At 36.3% G+C, this 16,936-nt stretch overlaps 1 protein-coding gene across 19 annotated transcripts in view; it reads left to right on the top strand.

Annotated features, from left to right (window-relative positions):
* Positions 1 to 16,936, top strand: part of LOC107225925 (probable GPI-anchored adhesin-like protein PGA55) — a 124,078-nt gene that overhangs the window by 43,271 nt on the left and 63,871 nt on the right. For all 19 annotated transcript variants that reach the window (XM_015666556.2, XM_046730721.1, XM_015666554.2 and 16 more), the window contains exon 2: positions 2,855 to 2,897. The gene's annotated coding sequence lies outside the window, so the exon portion shown is untranslated. The remainder of the gene's footprint in view (positions 1 to 2,854; positions 2,898 to 16,936) is intronic.

Raw genomic sequence — 16,936 nt, 5'->3', positions numbered from 1 at the left:
ATTATAAGCACATGTTTTCAATTAAAAAAAAGCCCCAATAGTATGATTTTCGAAAAGTTTTTTAAAAACTGAACTTTTTCTAAGGAAATGAATAAATTTATTTTTTGATTCATCAATATTTATCGACGTTTCTTTGACTCGAGTGAGTTTGCTCGTTGTTTTTAATGGACTGTACACCTCATACACCCTTAATTACGAAGTTGATAATTAAAACCACCGTCGCCGAAGCTCGAACCTGAACAAAAGCTGCGCGTGGGGAAATTGCGAGCCAATTAGTCTGTTCGTTACCAAAGTGTTAAGTTCTAACATCCCTTGCAGTAGATTTTAAAACCGGTTAATGACCTCAGAAGTGGTCATTGTCTTTCCTTCCTTTCGGATCTTCGAGTTTTCCAAAACTTTACTTCGAAACCAGTTCCAACGACAATCATATCTCACTTGGGACAAATAAAACGTGAACGTTATAGTCATAGAAGTTGAAACAAATTCATTCCGACTTTTTTCACAAGATTAAAAAGCGAAAAAACACCGACAAATCAACGCGTCTCTATCAATCTGTCTTCAGACTTTAACGTTTCTTGGCTAACAATGAATTTAATTGTTCATCCTCTCATCGTGGACGAGTGCAGAGCTTATCGCTGAGTGACCCTTCAAATTCTTAACCTTATACGCGTCTTGTGAGTCGTGCATACTCGCAGTGACCTTTACGGCACGTTTGTTAAACACGTCGCGATATCAATTAAAACGTGCTTTTTCCACCGCTTACGCGCGAGCTTATATCATAATTAATTTTTATTTTAAAGAGTTCACATCGCAGCTTCGCGTCTGATCGGAGTTCGGTTGTTGCATTTAGATTTTTATTTTTTTAACAGTTTTTGCCCCTGCGGAATGGTCAGGCATTTTTATGGAAAATGTGTTGTTTGATACACGCGTTGACAATTGTCTGTTAAAAAATATCTCTCGTTTTTTCCAGCCTCGAAAAAACACTACAGGATATCTTAAATCCGATCAAAAAGAAATACACTGAGAGAAATTTTTGGTTTCGGTTACCGCTCGGTCCTTGACTAATTTCATTTTTTACCACAATCGAAAAATATCGTTCTAGGTAGAATATAAAAATTAGTTTTCTAGCTGCTGTTGCGAAAATTTCACGCTTGTGCAACGATAAATTGACGTTAAAGCCTGATTTAACTAAAACGAAGTAGAGTAAACCTCAGAAACTGATTTTGCGTTGCAATAACGAAAAAAGTATCAACAATAGCGCTAAAATGGTTACACGCACCTCGTTTTTCCTAATCCCAACAATATTCAAACAGTTTTTTCAACGATACCTGTTTTGCTGAATTTTTCTAGTTACTGTAACAAATGAAATTTTTCTCAGTGTAGAAAATCGCGAATTCGTACATCATGATTTCCGATCATTGAGATAACGATGAAATTTTCAATAAAAACAACAAAATGAGATTTCTTAAATTCGTTTCGAACTTTGTTCCAGGAATTCAATCTTGAAGAAATCGGTTATTTTAATTACAAATGGAAAGGTGTTTAATGTTCGTACAAACGTCGGGAATGGCCGGGTATGTGTATCGTTAACCAGCCATTAGCTTTTTTCTTGCGGCTGGTAAGACGCTACAGCGTTGGTGATTTATCCGATTTCGTTTCAAGCATTCGAGGAAGAAAGAGTGCCCGCAAGGCTGCAGCTCGGATTTATGGCTTCTCAGTTACGGGCACCCAGCTAGTGCTTCCGGTTTAAATACTACAGACGACTTATTGTCCGCTGTGATGCACTCGTTGGAATTATTACACATATCGCATGTATATGGGGAATTCCATGCGAATCTGAGTAACGTCTGACCCTCGCCATTTCTGATTTTGTTTCAAAAATTTTCTGCAATTGTCCCAACTCTGAAAACGTAGCCTGAATATTTTCAGTTGTTTTTTTTTTTTTTTTTTTTATTCATCTGCTCAATTATTTACAAGTATTTGAAGTGTTTTTGAAAAGGACCTTTCTCAATATTCTCAAAAAAAAGTTTCAGACACTGCATTTTCTTTTTCAAGATTTTCTAGGCCGGTTCCATTATAGGACAAGTTTTGTATATTCTTTTGGCACATTCAACTTTTTTCATCAACTTCGTAATGAAACCGGTCTAGAAATATTCTAAGAGAAAAATAAACGATTTGAGAATTTTTTCTGAATTTTCAGACGGTTTAGACGATGTTTTTCGTTGATGAAAAAATTCAAAGTGCTAGAATATAGTTGAAAAAAAATCAGCTCATCGTGGGCTCGCAGTTTTTGAAATTTTAGGAAAAGAAAATACAGTTTTTTAGAATTTTTTAAGAATTTAAAAAAAGGCACTTTTTAAGATCACTCTCAATATTTATAAATAATAATTGACCGGTTGGATAAAAAATCTGAAAAAATTCAGGGTATTGTTTCAGAGTTGAGAGAATTGCAAAAAAAATTTTGTGCAAAATCAATTTCCCACATAATACGTAAAAATCAAACCGCGTAATGAAGTCGCGAAATTCGTCGATTCTCGTTTTGATTATTATTATACTTATAACTGGGAAGTTTAAAACGGAAAACAGTAACGTCAAACGTATTGAAAAATAATGGAATTTCATTTATTTATTCTTCTTACGAACGATATAAATGCGAAAATTGTATGAATTTTCATTTCGCTGTATTCGATCAAATTATTCTTACCTAAGCTGATAAAATTTTGTGAATGTTCAGGCTTCTACTCAGTTTCGTTCAATTATTTCTTCTCGTTCCGATAGGTCAGTTTTATTGCCGATTTTTTTTTTGATGATTCTTGAATCGCTGACTAAATGATGTATTTCTTTTTTGTTGCAGGAGGATTTTAGAAATTTTACTGCCCGAACCTAATACAGACAACGTAAGTAGTGCGAAATTTACCTACTCTTCCAACTAAATAAGTTATAACCTCTTAGATGGTGCATTCCATGCAAAATTACCCAGCCTAAGATCCTAATCGCTTCGGATTTTTCCTCTCTCTCATAATTCAGCCCTGACTTTAAAAATTGTCGATAAAATATGTGAAAAAGACTTTTTTTTTTTAAACTAGAACGCTCCACATGTATCGGGTATTCCACGCCAAATCGATCAGGATTTCTTGGATATGGTCCGAGATTTTTTTTGCATCGTTGATCCGCTGAAAAGCCCTCGGATTTTTTTCGAGTTGTTTTTTTTTTCAGTACATTCGTTTTACTTATCATTTTTAAAAACCAAGACCAGTGTCTTAAGTCACGTCCAATGGCATGTTGGTTTTCACAAATCATGATTAAAATGAATTTGCCCAAAAATAAAGACTTGAAAAAAGATTGAATGCTTTTCAGGGTGGTAATGAAAATTTAAAAAATCGTAGACCATATCCATGAGGTCAAGGGTCAGACCGTGGTAGATTTGGCGTGGAATGCTCCGTACGCATACAACAATAAAATCAACCTTTAAAGGCATTTGGAAAAACCGCAAACAGGGTGAAAATTCTATTAGACTTTTACACGCAGTTGATAAAATACTCGAACCTCGCGTCTGTGACAAGGAGGACAAAACGCGCCTCTGCAGACCCGAATTCGGTATTGATCCGGTACACGTATATAAAGGCCGTGCAGGAGGATACCTGACGGAGGAAATGCCAATCCTTAGCAGGACACGCAGTTCAAACAACGACGCACGAATGCGTTTTATAAAGGGATACGTTTCATTTTACGCCCACGCAATGGGAATGCAGGCTCGTATATATGCTTGATGGATAATGCCTGCTTAAAATGCTCGTCGCATCTTCTGTGTTAGCAAAGTCCGTGAGTCACACTTGTGTTTCCGAGGATTATTAGTTTCGGTTTGCGTATCGAATTTAAATCATATTTACAACTCGTCGTGCCACCTCTTGTCTCTGAGATTTCTTTTAGCTTTGTTCTTTGTTCAAAGAAGCGTCATATTTTTTTTTTTTTTTGATAATAAAGAATCGTAATGTGAGAACAAACATTTGTTCGTAAGACACTTTTGCGTGAGTTGAGGAAACGGGTGGAAAAAAAAAAAAGAATTCAAAAAATTGTTTACATCTTTGACCGATTGAAAAAAAAAAAAAGAAACATTGTTTTTTGATTCGAAAAATCTTTAAACAGTTTCGAGAATTATTACAGACCTTGAATTATGATGTATAGTTTATTTAGATTACGAGATAAGTCAGCGTCACCTGACTTTGTACAATTTCAATGATCTTCAATGACTTCGCATTGTCTTAAAGTGACGCTGGATCGCTTCACATTATTGTGATATATTCAAGTGGCTTTGCATGGCTTCGGATGTCTTCAAATAACTTCACACTATAACTTGATATGTGTAGAAACAATTCCTGAGACGACTCGCCGATCTAGAATGAATTCAAAAATGAGTCATACTTGAGTAATTTTTGAAAAATTTTGAATTATTCTTTTGGAATTTGGTTTTTCACTGAAAATCAGAAACACTGCGATTTTTCAAGCTTTCGACTAGTTCGATCCAAACCGAATTGAAAGTCGAAATCGGGTCAATCTGTGAAGTAGATAATTTACATTCTACCGAGCTTGATTATTTATATTACAAATGTGAAAAAGTGCCGGTTTCGGGACATCTACGTATTTTTTTCACGGCACCACGTCGTGGGAAGTTGGTACAGATTTCTGAGAAGAATTGGAAATTTTGAGGAAACGGGAAAACTCAATTTTACCAAATTGCAGTTGAAAAAAAAAAAAAACACTGTAAAAACAAAAAATTTTCCATTGAAACTAGAATTAAGAAAACTCGGAACTTCTTAAGAATTATCAAGATATTTCTATGAATCTTGCGCAAATAATGTTCCGCACAGAAATTGAGATATTTCTAAAAATAAATTGTGAAACTGTGTCAGAAGTGATATTCCGAGTTAGTTACTGAAAACAATTTTTTTTTTCCACAGTATTTTCACACCCCTTTTCAAAGCGTGATATATTCATAGACGTGACGAAACGTGGACTAAATTTGAAAAATATAGACTTTGAGTGAGCAGTTATTTATTCATTAAACGTGGTTGGTAAGCCTGAACCTATACCGTGAGGGCTTAATTACTCTTTTCACATCATTAATCTGAAATCTCACAAAACAGGGCCTGGCAAAAAAGTGATTTTATCTAAACTCTGCAGCCCAGCTGTCTCGTCTCAAACTCCGTGACTATATAAATAAAAGTGTTTAGCAGTGGTTCTCTATCTTCGAGGTGCACAAACTTCTCCGTATTATCTCTGATGCCTAAATCTCGCCAATTCGAATTCATCAAATCGTTGTTATCTTTTCATCCTCTCGAAAGGAATAAGGTACAAACAGTGTTCGACTTTTCTCGCGGAGAGAAAATAACCGAGAGCACAGAACCAGAAAGCCGGCCGATAAGAGCTGACTGACAACGGACCGTCGACGTGTGGTCGAGATGAGATGAAAATTTCGCTCATACATGTATGCAGATATTGTCGGCGATGCTGAATTATCTTGTATCGCGTTCCGGTCAATTCCTCTACGCGAGCTTCTTTACACCCGCTTTTATCCTCCACCGACGCATCTTGCCCTACGTACTGTAACGATTGCATACGCTTGAAATGTTGCAATTTGAAATTATCTTCTTCTGAAATGAGTGAGAAGTGCCAAGAAACTAAATTCGGTATCAATTTCATCGAGAAGTTTCAGTGGGTTCCAAAACATCTGACGATAACTTCTGTTGATGACGGCGAGTTTGGCACGTTGAACAGGGACCATATTTAATTATAAAAGTTGTTTCTCGACCGATATTTCACTGTTTATGAACCGAACGTTGGAAAAGAAAATTGTTACAACATGCACAAAGTCTTCCGTTCCTTTATATTTGTGTTATTCAGTTTAAACCGAGGTTCAAACGATCAGCTGATTGTCCAGTACGACGCCATATTGCTCAGCCACGCCCCTAGGTTGAATATTAATAGAACACATTTACAGGAATATCAACCGCTTTGAATGAATCAATTCCGAATATTCTGGTAGTGATATTTGATTGTACAGATGAGAATAACTATCAATTTAATCGAAAACCTAATCGTATATGAGTCAAACAAACTGCTTGGGTAAATTACTGGATCCCATTTCAAACTAAATTCAAGATATCGTTGAACAGAAAAAATATGTGACGAATTCTCATATCGATCAGATAACTCGTTTTCAGATTATTGTCGGGCAAAAGGAGCTTTCATTCTTGGAGATAAGTGAGGAGTCGCCGAAACAAGTTTGCTCGAAATCAAACAAGATCCAGGTTAAATTAACCCAAATCAAATGACCAGGCTACATCTGAAAAGGTTGAGTCGTTCTTCGGCCATCAGACATAAAAAAATGATCAGAAACGAATCGAATCGAAGTGACAGCGTGTAGTCGAACTTTTCTCATCGAAGTAAAATATGTGGTGAGCACTCCATCTAAAGTTTAGATCTTATCGCGAAATTACCCATAAAATTTACCCATTTTCGTCCCAAAAGGAATATTTATTCTTCATCTACTTCGACGTCAGGAATTTCGGTCTTGCCAACCTTGATCGGAAGGTTGACGATCTCACTGTAAATTAGCCCCAACTTCCTTGACTCTGCACCTCAGGATCTCTGATTACGAGTGCAGAAGGAAATAGAGGAAGATGAAGCTGCCGTAATGAGGGAGCCGAGGAATTGGTTGAAGACGAACGTCGAGGGTCATCCGAGAAAGCGTGTACGGTCTACCTAATGTGAATTGTAAAGCATGCAGCGAACCTCGACTCTACCTTCATGGCCTTCGCGCCTTGCGCCGCTGTACAAAGGCACATTAATGCACCTCACAGCGCTGCGTTATATCCTTGTGCATTTTCCTCTGGTGAGTAAACTCACTCAACGAAATCTCAGAGGAAAGTGACATTTCTTTGGCATTGGTTCGTTTTATCGGGGATTGATTGAACGCGGTCCAAAGACGTTGAATTTTTTAGTTTCGATGATGAATCCTTCCTAAGGTAGAGACGATTTTCGTATGAAAACCGTGCGTCGTGTAGTCCCGTGTTTTATGCGCACCATAAAACTTTCAAGACCCTGTAACATAAATCTTGACAGCCGAATGAAGGTACTTGGGGTTAGGAGGTTCGTAACAAGATGTTCAGTCATTTTCGAACGACCGTCATTCCACCGTTCGAAATTCAAGTCAATATTTTTCCTCTCGTGTAACTGGTATTAAAAATGTCAGAAATAATGTACAAACTACACTGAAAACGGTTTGAAATTTTTCAAACGAGGTTTGTGTAGCTATCTTAAAAATCGATTGATAAAACAAGAGGATAGCTGTCAATTGTCGAGTTCTAGTTCAGCCACGAATTTGATTTTGCGATCGGAGGAATTAATATTTTATGAACATAAGTGGAGTAGGATGTCGATGTAACTTGTTGGAACTTGATTCGATTGTTGCTTTGAAACATCTGTTTCCCAATCTTCTCATCTTAACACTTTTTCGACTTGACTGTACACCGGATACATCCTTAACAGATTGAACGGTGGATCGAAGTAGCAGTTGATGATTTTGACCTGAGCGAAGAATAAGCACTTGTAATTACTAGTCAGGATATCTGACGTTGTAATTTCTCTAAACAGTACCTCAAACACACCCATTGTGTTCCGATCTGTAGCCACATGCATTATGCATGATGGGAAGAAACATTTATGGTCGTTGATCGTGAACCTTACCCCACTCAAAGTTAACCCAGTTCAAGGACTGGTTCTCTCGACTTCCATTTTTCACCCAATATTCCCTGCAATTCTAAGTAAAGAGCTCGGATCTGATAGATATAAATGAAACTCAACGATGCGGCCGATTTTCAGTACAACGAATATCGTAAATCAGTTCGGTATAAGAAGAAAAAGTAAAAAATGAAGTGACGTTACGCTTTTTTACCGTAATTTGCGAAGCTCGGTGAAAAGATGTCTTCAGAAATGTTCCATAATTTTTATTTATTTTTTTCTTTTTTCCCGCATAAATTATTCACAAATTGAGCATGTTTTTGGATAGTTCTGAAAAAAGTTTCGGTTATTCTGATAATATCAGAATAATTTTGAGAATTCTAGAGATCATCAGCAATGAATTAATATTCTCTAGGGACCTCATTTTATACTAAAAACTTGGAAAAATCCTACTGTTCAAGTTTCTGACTAAAATTTTTAACTAAATCGAGTTCGAGATGAAAACATGAGAACGAATCATTAGATTCTCAGAAATTCCGGCAAGTTTTTGAACATACTTCGACGTACTACTGTATTAATATTATGAAAAAAAAAGAATGTCGTATAAATTTTTATTTCACCAAAAGCGTTACCGTGTAATACCTTGCAACAAATATAATGCGTCATACATCGTTGTGTATTCGAAAGTGTGCGTTTTTTCTTGTTTGCACAACTACTTGCGTTATCATGTCAACCGCTGGCACACCTGCAAGCGTTTTTCGAGCACTTACCTTATACCGGTCTCGAAAACCTTGAACTTGACGGTCGTCCGTTGCCACGTCGAAATTCGGTCCGTCGAAGATAACGATTAGTGATGGGGGAAGCGAGTTTCTCCGGCTCTTGCACGGCTGACAAAATCAACCGACTGTTTTCCATGCGCGCATTCCATGCCAACTGCATCAGGATTTGAATTGATATTTTTTGATTTCGATATTTTTTCAAATAATCGTAACGCCTCTAAAAACTACTAGTTTTTTATTATTTATATTTTGATCCAACGATCTTTATGCTATCCATATTAAAATAGTTCAATACTCCCATCTCTTTTGAAATTCTCGAAGAATGCTTCGAATTTTTGTTCTCGTTCCGATTATTTTAAAATTGTTTTTCTTTTTCATTCTCTGTAGCATTTTGAAAATTTTCGGATTCACCCAGATTTGTCAGCGTTTCTAAAATTTTATAAAAATACTTAGTCATTCTTAACTCTCATACCGATACGTTGAAATTTATCAATTCACCGTTTTTTATTCCACATCGAGTTCCACACGTTTAAAATTTTAACTATATCTTTCAAACTTCTTTCGTTACCTTGCCCGAACGATCGTTCTCAAGTCAAAAATATTTCAAAATTTCTTTCGACGTTTCCAAAACAATCGTACATTGGTTTTTGTAGATCAAAAATTTTCCAAAACGCCGAGAAGAAGGAAAGAGGAAGGTATCCCAGTATGAAACACATTTTGAAATGATCGAAACAAAGAACGAAATTCTTCGCAAGAACTCGGTCAAGAATTTGAAAGTAGTTGAAATTGTAAGAGTATAAAAATATTCATAACTCGAGAACCATTGCATCAGGAGATTGGAGATAAAAAACGACCATCTTGGAGGCGCTACTATAGAAAGAAAGAAGAAATCTCAACCGTATTGAAAATGGTAAGGCCAAAACGTGATAGACTTAACACGGAATGCCAGTTCCATATCTCGATGCCTATTTACACACGATGAGCATACAGTACACATGCATGCGTAGCTTTGAGCAGCGGTAACCGTTGACAAAGTTCATCGTGATATACTCACAACGTATTTTCTTATACGCGTTGGTGGTTCGACTATGAGATTTCGTTTGCCGAACATTTTTTCCCGTCTGAAGATCAAATAATGATAAAATAACATTTGTGTATCTGTAATTACCATCAGCGCATTTTTATTACACACGGAAGGAAATTTGTTCAATTCATCAAACAGAGTGAAAGATTTGTTTGTTTTTTTTTTGTTTTCAATTTAATCCTTTAAAGCATATATTTTTCGTAGCAGTTAAATTCCTTGAAACTAGGTATATAAGGGTTCTTGAAATCACTGATTTAAAAAATGGAATCAGATCTGAGCAATTTCTAAAATTCAAAATGGTGGATCTAATACGAGCGAATAGGATCATTTTCTATACATTCATTTCACCATATTGGATCCGCCACCTTAAATTTTGAAATTCTGACGTCGGATTTGCTTCCAGCAACCCCGAAAACCCCCCCGGTAACAAGTTTCAAGCGAATCGGATCATTTTTTGTATTTTCGGTCCGCCATATTGGATTCACTATTTTGCGCCTTGAAATTTTGAAGTTGGATTCGCTTTCAGTGTCCCCAAAAACCCAAGATTACCGAGTGCCACTATTCTAATCCCCATAACTGTCCCACAATTACGTTTATTCTGTACAAACAGACATTTTCAACGCTTTGTTTATTTATAGGGCTCACTATGTTCGCCGAATCATCATAACCCCTTTTAAAACATCAAGATTGACATCTTGAAAGTTAAATAATGCAAAAAAAAAAGAAAAATGACAGCTATGTCTCAAAGATTGAACATAAATCTTGAATATATAATCCATTCAACAAGGTGTCTCATTTACAAGACGATGTGCCGCTAAGGGTCAAGTACGAGACGATTACGTCGGTAACGTAGATTCAGCCCGTAGCGTTTAGCCGAAAGTGGCGCTGCAGGTTCAATCTACGTTACCGACGTAATTGACTCAATCGAAAAACGAACCGTTTCTGAATTAATATCCACATGTATCCGTGATTATTCAGTTAATATCACAAGTTGCGTTTTGGAGTCTCGCGTCTCGGAGTAAATGAAACTTCTTTGTTTCACGCTCGATTGCCATGTTTGGTCAAGATTGTAAATTCTCTTACTCTCTCTCTCTCTCTCTCTGTGAGTGCGTTATGTAATATTTTCAGACTTTATACAGTCTGATATCGGTGAGAGCCAATTAGGATCAGCGCGGTCAAGGAGCACAGTGCCTGTCTCGTATCTTCAAGGATGAAGCAGCTTCGAGTCTTGGGAATTGGTGTATTAATGTCACCGAGAGCATTGATGAACGTTCCATTTCAGCCGTGTTTGGCCCTGACGTCACCAGATAAATAGTTATTCGCGCGGAATTGACAACCCTATAAATTGGCGTTCGGATGTTATGCACCTAACATAAACACGACAATATCGAAACGACGAGAAAATGGCGAATCGAGAGTTCAGAAACTGTGTATTACAAACCCTATGGTCAGTCAAATTGGATTTAACTAAATCGTCATCCTTTCAGCTCTGATAAAATCCTTGAACCCACAAATCTTTACTGAAACATAAGATCCGGTACCTAATCAACAATTCCAGAGTCGTTGAATTATTGTATCATTTTTTAATGTCAAAATCATATGGATCTTCAACTCTCGTGGCTACGATTTTCCACTTTTTGTTTGATTTTTGATTCAGAACAGATACTTCAGAGATTAAGTTCCGGTTTTCCTTGAGTTTCACTCTTCCAACCCTGATTTCAATACATTCTTTTTTATTCGATAAATTTTTTCTTCAGTGGACTGTAATAACGTCTTACGAATAGAACATGCTTCAGCTGTTAACCGTGAAGAGCGCAGAAGTAAGCATGTAAAAAAAAAATTCTAAAAGATCACATCATCTTCGATGGTAAATTTCACTGTACTTTCGCTGTGACGCCAGTCTCTCGGCTATGTCCGATGCCCGGAAGTCTCGCAGATCTTAATCGGGTCCTATCGGGTCATACAATATATCGACTTCCACGCGATCTATCCTAGAAAGAAAGTCTATATAAGCGGCGGTGGTTCGATGTAGGGAAAAGAAAAATAAAGATTCGATCACCTTTCTCCCGCGTGGATCAAGTTCGAAGACCTCGAGCTGCGGCCCAGTGACATCGTCACGAATAGGTTCATCCTTGCTGGATGTGTGTCAACCGCTGTATGTGTTCCACGGAACGGCCTCTTAAGGAACGACAAGCCGGACCGTCTGAATCAAAAGTTAGGATATGAGAAAAATCGGTTTTTAAATTCTTCACAAATGCCATCTGCGCCACCGACGGTGAACACTGGTGAACAGAAGGGAAGTAAACATGGGTGAGAGAAGATTTGAAGAACAGAAGCTGTGATATTAAAAATTCGAGAATGGTATATTGGTTTACAAGTGCAGAAAGTGGGTCATTTCCGAGGAGTGTGAAGTTTGCAGAACTAGCCAAGGCGAGCGATGTAAACGCACACGTTATTTTAACCAGCACCTGTGAATATAAACTTGGTTCGAGAAGCAAGCGAATGTATTATAGTATCATAATTTTAAAAAAGTAGTCAAGGGCAAACAAGACGCCCGAAGGCACAGGCCTGGCCTCGTGAAACATAACCTAAACGCGCAAACTTCAGGTTGAATTTAGTCGAATGACGTCATCGGCAGTGTGTAAAGTCCGTGCGCAAAATTGAATCGTTGAAAAGTACGCATGCGCAAACAAAGTACTAGTGCGTAAAATTGAGAATTTTTACCGTACCGTTGAGAAATAGGGCACTTTACACACGCGTCACAGTCTTCAAAAATCTAACTTTCCAAGCATTTGTTTGAAGATATGTTTTACAATTATGCGGTCGAAGATTCTTGAATTCTGGTGTGTTTGATCCGATTGTTATGTTTTTGGGTCCACATTACCTATTCATCCTCAACAGGATGTATTTATCAGACCTTTCTCTTTTATCGACAGATTCGGAACATCCTACTAACACTTCCTGTAAAATGATAGCGTTTATCATTGAATTTGCTTGTATGAGATTACTGAGAAGAGTTTGGAAAAGTGTGGAAACAGCCATAACCTCAAACCGAGTGAACATCAGCTGCGAGCGTATTAATTGCGTTTTCATCGATTTTGCAAACTTTCCTTAATTACTACACAAGGACATTTTATAACTCGATCAAACAGTGCGAAATATGATTCACTCGCTCGGTCGGTAATCAGACGTCCCCTTAATCATACTCCGAAAACAACCGAGTCGAATATTTAGTTTTATCACAGAATATTTCGAATCGAATTTTGTCCAAATTAGTGCAGATAGATGATAATAATAATTTCGTCTGAAATTTCTAAAACTAAAAATCGACGTATCTCACAGGTATACAGACTTAAAACTCAATTCTCGATAAACTCAATATTTCTTTTACGTGTAATCGCAAGTCGACACATGATTAACGAGGTTTTATTCTCTCCTGTTTCGAATATCGATGAAAAAAACTTTCTCCAATCTGACCCCGAATTTCCCTGAACGGTCTTTTTTTACGAACGTAATAAAAAGGAAATATTTTATAATCGTCACACTTTGAAAATGATCAATCATATGCTTGACAGGTTTTTGTTGAACCGAAATAAAAATCATAAGTCTTGATACTTGATCTTGAGAATGAGATACGTAAATGATCCCTAATTGCCGGTCAAGCATTAAAAGTTGTTAACGCAGATGCATCGGCTCGGAATCATTTAGTAGAATAAATAAACAAATTGATGTTCGCGCAAAGGGCGTCTGCGTCGCCAATTGTTAAATTACATTTGATTGGACTTGAGTGGCGACTGCAGTGCATCGAAATGCATCGCCGCCATTTTTGTTGAACACTATCAAGGAGCGAGAGACGTCGATACGACTCTAATTAGCTCGGTTGTATTGTGAATAAAGGGATGTGAGTGAACGACCTTTGCATCTTCAATAAAATATTTCATCACTTTCTACGAGGAATTAATTGCCGTGATACGTGTGTAGACAGAATCTCTTCGGCTTATCGTCTGCACGTTCAATAATGCAACACTTTATTATGCCAACCAAACGGGCTTGGAATGAGGATTAATACGCCTAATGATAAGAACCGTTATAACAACAATTACAACGAGTTCGGTTCGGTTACGTCACAAATTTTTTTTATTTATTACGTTATTTTAATATTGTTCGAAAGTTCTTCAAAATTAGTTATCACAGAATTTATCTGGCTAGAAATTTTCTTTTCAATTTATACCACCATGTTGCAGATTGTTGCAGCTATGTATGGACAAAAATATTTCAAGAATTTCAACTAAACTAAACTTCATAGTCTTCGTAAAAGTTAACTAAATAGTGAATTGATTTATCCTGGGAAAAATGATGCTTTTTTTTTATGCTCCTATCATTTATAATAACATTTTAAACGCTACATCTGGAATTACAAATTATTAAAAGTAGCTTTAAACGTGCTTTAAATGCGTGTCATTTTCGTGATGTCATTATTGAGTTTTTTAAAATGCTAAAGCGTCAATATTTAGATTTTGTAGGTTACAATAATAACGTCAAAATCATGTATATTGCATATTTGTGATATAACAATGATATAAATATACATAATTAGTTTTTACAAAATGAATTATTGTTTAAACAGATCAAAAAAAAAAAAAAAAAATCATCTCCGTAAACTTACATTTAATTTTGAGCACCCGGTTTTTGTCAGACTATAATTTCTAAGCTCAAATTTATCGTCGTACCATAAATATATAATAATTATACAGTAAAATCGACATGTTTTACGAGAGCTCAGGAGACTCTGGCTTATTGTTAGAATCAAATGTTATTGTAAATTTTTCCGAGGCTTTAACTACCGGAGTAAAAAATAATCGCAAAATCAAGATACCTTAATTCTTTATACCGTATCATTAAACGTTCACGATTATAGTCATTCACTGTATTTTATAGTTGGTATAATAATAATATACCTGCACGGAGCGGTGATAAGTAATTATTATTATTATTAGACATTTAGAAATAAAAATTACAGAAACAATTTCTAATTGAGTCGACGATAAAATTGATTACATTTTAATCGCAGAATAAACGTACGTAATTCTTGATTAGAGAAAAATAATTGTGAAGATCGCATTTGGATTTTGCAATTAGAAATTATATTTGTATGCTAATTTTTTGCCCGTTACAATATACAAGTCTCAATTTGCAATTTGCACACCTGCTATTACAAATTGCAAATTTACCAGATTATGATTATCAGCTCCGAGAAGATGACGTCAATTTCTCTTCGGTCGGTATTGCAGTAAGAAACTTTTTTTTTCTTCCTATTTAATCTACTCGCTAAATTCGATCGCACTGACAGCTAGTCCAAGTTTTCAATATTTTCAACGGTTAAACAGGACAAACAGGTTTCGTCGAGCGCGTCTAGGCGAGAAAATAATCGGCAGACAGAACGCGTCGCGGCTTGTATAAAGTTTCGTAATTCACAATTAGCATTCGGGAATTCTCGACGCGTTTTCACTGAATCATCTATGACTCCAAACGTCTGGGGAACTCGGATAGATTTATCTACGCGAAGAGACGCTGGATTGGCATTAACGAATTTCTTGTTTGTTAGGTTTCCTTTCTTTCTTTTTTTTTTCTCTCGTCAACATCTACACGGTGTCAATAACTCATTCAAACGAGCATAACAATAATTCTACAAAGACGCGTGACTGATGAATTCTATTTAAACGCACTTCGAATTATTTTGTATGAAACTGATCATTGATCGGAACTGAATATAATGCTGATGAATTTCGCATAGAAAATTGAACGGACTCGTCGTTAGAACTGATCGGTTTTTTGTTTCATCGTCCTACGTATTGGAATTTGAATTACGAGTTTGAATTAACAAACGACGCTAAAAAATTAATGATATGAGCTTTCTAATCTAATGATAAAAAGGTAATTCTTGAAATAATCTTGAACTTCACAAATCGTGATCTAATCTAATCTATATTTGTAATTTGTAAACAATTTTATTCTCGGTAACAAATTAATGTTTCAATAATCTTGTAATTGCATTTTAATTATTTAATTGTAAACTCGTCCAACACCGATCTAAATATTCACAAGCTTGAAAACTCTCAAATCATTTATGATTTCCTTGAAAACTTGTCAACCATTTTACTATGTTAATTAACGATCTTTATTATCACAGATATTACACAGCATCCTACCGTAATAATTTTCAAATTTAACGGTGAAAACTTTACTGCAGACTAAAAAAACAAAGACAAAAAAAAAAAAATCACAACTCGTTACAAGTATATTCAATCCGTTAACCGTAGTGATATGAACTGGGTCTTGTCTTGATTTCTAATTAACTGTCGACGCGCACCTTGAACACGTAGCTCTGTGTTTATTATATTTATACCGGCATAAAATCCAACTTCAGCCTCCAGTCATGGATAACAAATGGAACCGGAAGCCAAGACGCATGTCTCGGCGGAGTGGCGCCAAACGCTTCAGCACTGCTGCAAATCCAACGGATGCGGCGGTTCTCCGTTAATGCTGCATAATTTGTCCCGCACTTATGAATAACGATTAAACAACACCGTTCAATATTTGTTCAATCGCTCTATACGGCTAATTATTTTCTCATCACGCGTGCATGAAAAGTAGAACTTTGCGTAGCAGCTTAGCGGGATGAAAGTCGCCAACTTCATCTCGGTATTGTAAAGATAGACTTGCGCACGCGCAGTCCACGATTGCTCCGCCTTTTGTCCCTAGGGAGATCGCTTTTGTTTCTAGGGAGAAAAAATTGACTACTCGCGTTCAGCAAAACTGCCGTACAAAACCCACCAATTTTTACGCACTTGTTATAAAAAATTTTGCGGTTGATTCGCAACTCGCGTGATTGCCGTCGTTGCTTTGTTCAGGCGCAAACTTCACACTTGTCGCAATTGCCAACTTTCGTTACACAATATATTATCGCACGTCGAATTCATTCCCGACGCAATTCCAAAGATGCTTAAGACTCCTCGTTTCTTTTGTTTGTTTAGTCCTTTTTTTTCTGTGAGACAAAAATTTGAGGAAATTTGAAATGAACCGAATCGTTGACTCGATTTTTCAAATTAGCCAAAACTCCGAACGATTATTTTTTTCATTTGTAATTTTTCATTTATTTTCTTGTTCCGCTGAACTTGTTTGTTATGAACTACGTGACGTAAATATAAGTCATGTATAAATTATAAAAATTCCATTTCAATGAACTTGGTAAAATTAATCTTTTTAAAATGCGTTTTTCTTTTGTTTCAGTCGATTCAAGTTAACCATTATTATCATTTAAATTTGACGTAAC

This window comes from Neodiprion lecontei, chromosome 2, assembly GCF_021901455.1.
Source record: "Neodiprion lecontei isolate iyNeoLeco1 chromosome 2, iyNeoLeco1.1, whole genome shotgun sequence".
Classification (NCBI taxonomy): domain Eukaryota; kingdom Metazoa; phylum Arthropoda; class Insecta; order Hymenoptera; family Diprionidae; genus Neodiprion; species Neodiprion lecontei.
The sequence above is the reverse complement of the archived record's forward strand: the minus strand, read 5'-3'. Positions and strand labels throughout refer to the sequence as shown.